This window comes from Notamacropus eugenii, chromosome 5, assembly GCF_028372415.1.
Source record: "Notamacropus eugenii isolate mMacEug1 chromosome 5, mMacEug1.pri_v2, whole genome shotgun sequence".
Classification (NCBI taxonomy): Eukaryota; Metazoa; Chordata; class Mammalia; order Diprotodontia; family Macropodidae; genus Notamacropus; species Notamacropus eugenii.
Window position 1 is genome coordinate 316,352,493 of NC_092876.1, and position 6,817 is coordinate 316,359,309.

The window sequence follows — 6,817 nt, forward strand, 5'->3', positions numbered from 1 at the left end:
CAAATGAAGGTTGTGAGAAAAGGAAGGCAAAAGGACACTTGGTTACATTCAAAGAGTATGATTCTTCTGACATAATCCAGGAAGTTCTTTCACAGGGTTGTACTAGAAAACCTCACTTGCTCCAGCTTCTAGAATCAATCCCTTTTCAACTAACTAGATAATTTATAGATGATTCATAAGGTTTGGTCATATATTTACTGGCTTCCAGAACATAGTTCTTAAACAAAGTCATTCTAATTTGAAAGTCTTTTAGCACTTAGTCTAAAACCAGTTCTGACTGTCTAACATTTAGTCTCACCTAGTTAAGGTATCAAGGTTAAAAGAAGGTGTGATAACAGGAAGACTTCAGAGAGGCCTGGAAGGATATACATGAGCTGATGCGAAGTGAAAGGAGCAGAACCAGGAGAACTTTGTACACAGCAACAACCACAGTGTGCGAGGAATTTTTCTGGTAGACTTAAACTTTCACAGCAATGCAAGGACCTAAAAAAATTCCCATTGGAGCCTTGAGGCAAAATGCCTTCCACATCCAGAGAAAAAACTATGAAATTGGATCGCAGGGTGAAGCAGACCATTTTCTCTTGTGTTATGTTTTGTTTTCATGGTTTTTCCCATTCATTTTAATTCTTCTACGCAACATGACTAAAGTACAAATGTGTTTAATAAGAATGTATGTATAGAACTTGTATAAGATTGCGTACCATCTTGGGGATGGAGGGGAGGGAAAGGAGAAGGTAGGAGAGGGAGGGGAAAAAAAATCTAAGATTTATAAAAATGGTTGTAGAAAATTTAAAACAAATTAATTAATTAATTTTTAAAAATAAAATAAATTAAAGTGTGATGATTTCAAGCCTATCTTTATATTAAAATAATTCCAAAGTTCAATAAAATTTCAAAGGAAACACAAAGGCAGACATCAAACATTTTCTGAAAATAATATGCTAAATTGGATGATCAAATCAAGTTTAATGCTGGTTAACAGAGAGAAGGAAATGTAAAGGAAGAACTTTTGGGACAACTCTAGGAATCAGACACATATTGTTTATTTGGCATCTCCAGAATTAATTACATAAAACCACAGTAATGCAAAAAAGTTTACATAAATAGAGTGAAAGGAGAATAATACGAATTTAGTAATAGGAAGCAGGCATTATCACCACTGATTTCCCAAACTACCAATTCTCACCCTTCAGTCTTAGGAAGATAAGTCTATACATCCAAGATCCCTTATAGACACATTGTTGCAATTTAGGAGACAGAAAGGTTATTAATGACTTGTCCAGAAGAGTAAAGTAATGCTTGAAGACCATTATTTCTTGCCACACAAATACCTGTATTGATATCTTGAGTACATCGTTATAGACTCTCTGGGAGAGAGAATGTAGAACATTGCAGAGGGCCTGCTTTCTTTCTCTTAAGAAAGAATGGGAAGTCTTGTGCTGTCCACTCCCTCTCATAGGTCAGCACACCCAAGTGATTCTCAATCAAAGGCTTAGCTGAAACTGCTTTTATCACTGAGCTGACCTATTACTTAACTGCCCAGGTTGCCCATCGGGCTGTAGCACCAATGTGATATTCACAGTGCCTATCATGGCCATGAATATCCCAGTGCAATTCAGAATCCCTAAATACCACAGAATCTCCACATGGAAGGTAGAACCAAAACATTTATTCAGACACCAGAAAACCAAATCCATCACAGCAACAAAAATCTGTACACAATAACAATGCAGAGAACAATACCATCCCCAAGCTTTCCCCCTTCTAGGCTTCTCACAAACCATCTCCATTAAACAAATCACAAGCAGGCTCTCTAAACAAAATCACAAACAAGTTCTTTCTCTCACACCTGCCAGCTGCCTGTATCCTTCCTCCCTCTGACTGCTATCAAGACTAGTTCCTCTCAGTTCTGCTATAGCTCTGCTTCTTCCTGTTCTACCCATTCAGCAAACTCCTCCCACCACAGGCTCCACGTGACTCAAACTCATGTAACTCAGGCTTCCATGTGACTCAGGCAGACTACATGAGCCTATTAATGAATATGAAAGATTTTCTGTTTAAATTACCATTACAAAAGCATTACTTAGTCCTTTAGGGGAATATTTCCTATGAACCACCCTTTGATTTCGTCCAATGACTTTTACTCCCTTCAAATTTATTAATAACCTTTTATACTCCCTTTTTGTTGATTGATTGATTGAATATAGGTCTTCTATCCTAACAAAGTTATCAGAGTGTGGTAGTCACTGTAAGTGGGGAAGTGTGATAGATTCAGTTGACACCCCTTCTACCCTTACACTGAGAAAGGACACAAAGTTTGTCATTAAAACATCATTAGTACCTCTGAAGATCAACTTTACTGGAATGATGAGATTAAAATCTCTACTAATGATAGTCATAAACAAGGAAATAGAAGTAGCTCCCACAGATAACTTCGAAAGTAGTTTGAGAAAGAGAGGAAAGATGTAGCAGCATAGCTTGAGGGATGGTAAAGTCTAGTGAATGTGTTTTAAAGATAAGGAAGACTAGGGTATTTTTGAAGAAAATAAGAAAGGAAACAATGAAAAGCGAAGATTTGGGAAAGCTGAAGATTTGGGAGAGAGAAAAATAGAGATTAAGTGATTTACCAAAGACCATTGAACTCAAATAGATCTGTGATTTCATTGATGGAAGAGGTACCTCCAGCAATTCAGAAGTCTATGCAGGTTGACTCTTACCTATGTCCTCTTAAAAGTTCCTGTCATGGCATCACCTCCCTGATGTAATGGTCTTTTTCAAGAATGGACAAACAACAACCATAACAACATTTAATATGCTTAAGGCCTTCCTTATTCCTGACCTTGGGAGTGAGAGTATCAGTGTGGTAATGTGGTATTCTGGTCGTTATTCCCCCCATTCAGGTCACATGACCATCTCCTTGCTCTACTGTTCAATCCCTTGATGACATCCTTCACCCTTCTTCTTATCTGGAGTTTTTTTTATAGATAAAATATTGTATTCTGCTTATTTCTATTAAATACTTTTCAACTACTCTCTGTGTGATCATCTTTAATTCTTTTGAGGCAGTGATATTTCAGCATATAGCAACAGGGATTAAAAAAAAACATTGTATCAAAAATAAGAATTATTGCTGTTATGGTAAATTGAGGTCAGCAAAATTATTTTTCAAATTCCTAAAAGAGATCTAGCCCCTCAGAAGCTAGAAACACATACACACACACACACACACACACACACACACACACACATTTCTGGGATCATTTTTAAACTAGCAAATGAGATGAAAAGAGATTCATTTTGGAGACTGGAATAAGTGTGACTTTCTAGCACATCCTGCAAAGAAACTGGCTGGAAAAAGGGGAAGGAGAAATCTCTGGTTTTGACTTGACCAGTCCTCCTCCTCCTGATCTCCCAACTTATCCTTTGGTTACAGAACCAATTCTGGACCCAGCTCAGTGTCCAACTATGTTGTATGCCATATACAAACATATAAGTAGATAGACATAGCATTTAATATTACATATATACATATATATACACACACATACATGTTTGTGGACACAGGTATATGTCTTTAAAAAGTCATTTGCATTTATTCTCTTTTCTCCACTTACATTGCCACCACAGTAATTAATTCAAGACCTCACCAGTCTCACCTAGAATCTTGCAACAAATTTATGTATAAAAACTGATATGTGTGTTTATAGATGAACAAGCTTTGGAAAATATAATTTTAGATTCCTATTGACTGACTGAACTTTGTGGAATATTTCTCTTCTAGAAGGGTTAGAGATCAATTGAGGCTTGATGTAATCAACAGTATTATGCACAAAGAGGAGGACACAGAATGTTCAAAACTTCAAGGAATCTGTCCTTAACCCAAGACCACACAGAAATGAAATGTCAAAGATGGGATTTGAATCTGGAACTTCTAAATTCAGAGTTAATATTTTTTTCTCTGTGCCACAATGAGTCCATGAGGTAGCCCCAATTAAAACTCCATTTCCATTAGATGTGGAATGGATCTTGTTCAAATAGATAGAATCTTGAGTGAGTACCCAGTACCTAGTTGTGCCTATAGTATTTTGATTCTGACTCTAACATCCCCCTTTCCAGAGTACCACTCATGTCAAAAGTATAATGCTCTTAAATGTTAGAAAAATATAAAGTTTCACCTTTAAACATGATGAGACCCTGAACAAAATGAGACATTTTTCCCCTTGGGCTAAGAAGAAAAATGATTTAATTTGTGAGAAAGACATTTTAAAAAAGGAAAGGGAAATTGTGCTTGCCATCAGACCCAAGACATAATTAAGGAGGAATCAGGAAGCAAAATCAGATAGTATAACAATGCTGACAATTAGGGAAAGGGGTGAAGGGCAGACTTGCCCTTGATGAGAATCTGTCAAGAAATGTTAATTAGGGGACTTCTAGAAATGGCTGCTCCTGAATAGAAGCCTCTGCTTTCTTTCCACGTTCCCTGGGGGTCACCTACTAGCCTTTCTGTCCAGGCCAAGGGGTGGGGAATAGGGGCGCGCTTTGTGAATGGCAAGCAGTATGATCCGGAGGACTTTTGAGAAGTCAGCTTCTTGGAAGTTAATAGGAACTTTAGAATGTTGAAGGCCAGGGCTTTCTAAAGGGAATATCACCTCGGGAGAGTGTGAGCAGGAGCATGCTATGTTTCAGGCCTGAGGCGGTCCACTCTTGGACCTCCCTCCCTCTTCCCTCACCATCCTGCCAACCATACAACTGCTTTTCTGAGGCCTGCCATGGAGGAATCACTGTCAGATCAGGAGCCCCCACTGAGCCAGGAAACTTTCTCAGACTTATGAAACTTACAATGGAACAACTTGCAAGATGACTTATCGAACATACATGCCTCACCATACAATGGAACCTGGCTGAGAAATGAGGAAGAAAGTCTTAGTCTTCAGGTGCCTGTACCCCCAGTTAACCTGCCCACATCATCTATTGTTCCATCTAGAAAGGACTGTTCTGGGGATTATGGCTTTCAGCTTGGTTTTCTACAGTCTGGAATAGCCAAGTCTATCACCTGCATGTACTCCTGTGAGCTGAACAAGCTATTTTGCCATCTGACTAAGACCTGCCCTGTCCAGCTCCAGGTCACCTCACCACCACCTGTGTGCCCTAGTTCACACTATGGCTATTTATAAGAAATCAGAATTACATGACCAAGGTGGTTAAGCACTGTCCCCACCATGAACAATGCACTAAGTACATAGATGCCCTGGCATCCCCACAGCACCTGGTCTGGGTGGAAGGAAATCTATGGGGTGAATACCTCAATGATACCACCACCATGCAACAGAGTGTGCCCATTCCATAGGAGTCCTCAGAGGTTGGCTGTGATTGTACTACAATTCATTACAGTTGTATGTGCAGCAATTACTGCATGGTGAGCAGCAGTGCCCAATCCTCACCATCATAACCCTGGAAGACTCCAGTGGTCAACTCTTGGGCCATTAAAATTTTGAAGTATGTGTGTGTGCCTGTCCTGGAAAAGACTGGCCCACTGAGGAGGAAAATTTCCTCAAGAAGGGAGGTCAAAAACCATAGCCACCCTCTGAGAGCAATAAGCATGCATTGCCCACCACTCCTAGCAGCACCCCCAAGGTTAAGAAGAAGCTAATGGATGGAGAATATTTCACCCTCCAGATTCGAGGTTGTCACCACTATGAATTGCTCTAGGAAATAAATGAAGCTTTGGAACTGAAAGATGCTCACAGTGGGAAAGAGCCTGAGGGAAGCTATCACTACCACAGCCAATTGAAGTCCAAGAAAGGAAATTCTACCCCATGTCAAGGCAAAAGACTTTTGGTGAAAAGTGAAGTTGCTGACTCTGACTGAACATACCCCCAGAGACCCTTTGTTTTTTTATTTCCCATATGCAAACTTTCCTCTAAAGTCTCTCCTTTAAGAGATTCCCAGTCTTCAACCCTACCCCTTCTTCCAGCTTAGATGTCTAAATCTCAAACAATATTAAGGTGTTCCTTGCTAAAACAGATAAGATAACGGGGAGTGTGATCTTTCTTTATGAGGCCATGCTCTCTCACTTTGTTGTTCAGTCGTCCACCTCTTCATGCCTCCAGTAGTTTACATGGGGTTTTGTTGGCAAAGATACTGGAGTGCTTTGCCATTTGCTCCTCCAGTGGATTAAGGCAAACAGAAGTTAAGTGACTTGGTCACACAGCTACCAAGGCCAATTTGAATTCAGGTCTTCCTGATTCCAGGCACCACTTTATATCTACTGAAGCCCCTCAAATTAGTGTCCCTCTAAAAGAGAGGGTAGTGCTATCTGAGGAGAGAGTTCTAAGTAAGAATATTAGGAGCATTGGAATCATAGGCTTAGAACAGAGGGAAGGGACCTCAGAGGCCCCCTAGGTGAGGAAACTAAGGCCTAATTTCTCAGTGAGAAATGGGATTTAAACCCAGAACCACAAAGTGTGTGGTTCAGAGACCACTGACTCAAATAAAAATTAAAGACTTCTCAAGGTAGAAGCAAAGCAGCAAGATTTTATTATAATCTCGAGAGAAAAGGCATCTCCTCTCTGATAAGTAAACAGGAGAGTGAGACAATTACAGAAGGCAAAAATAGAGATTATACAGCCTTAACGCAGATGTCACCCCTCCTGCTGGCCTTTCACTCCCCTTGGCTGGGAGGCAGGCTCACAATCTAAACTTGACAGTCTACCCTGTGAATAGGGGACAAGGTAGCAGTGGAATAACTAATAGATGTTATGTTGATATAGATGCGGCAACCCAAGCTCAGTTGTGTTATGTTGATATGGCAACCCAA

At 39.9% G+C, this 6,817-nt stretch overlaps 1 pseudogene; it reads left to right on the forward strand.

The window, feature by feature from the left end:
- The first annotated feature begins 4,666 nt into the window (after positions 1–4,666).
- LOC140509226 (cellular tumor antigen p53-like) lies at positions 4,667–6,023 on the forward strand (annotated as a pseudogene).
- The last annotated feature ends 794 nt before the right edge of the window (positions 6,024–6,817 follow it).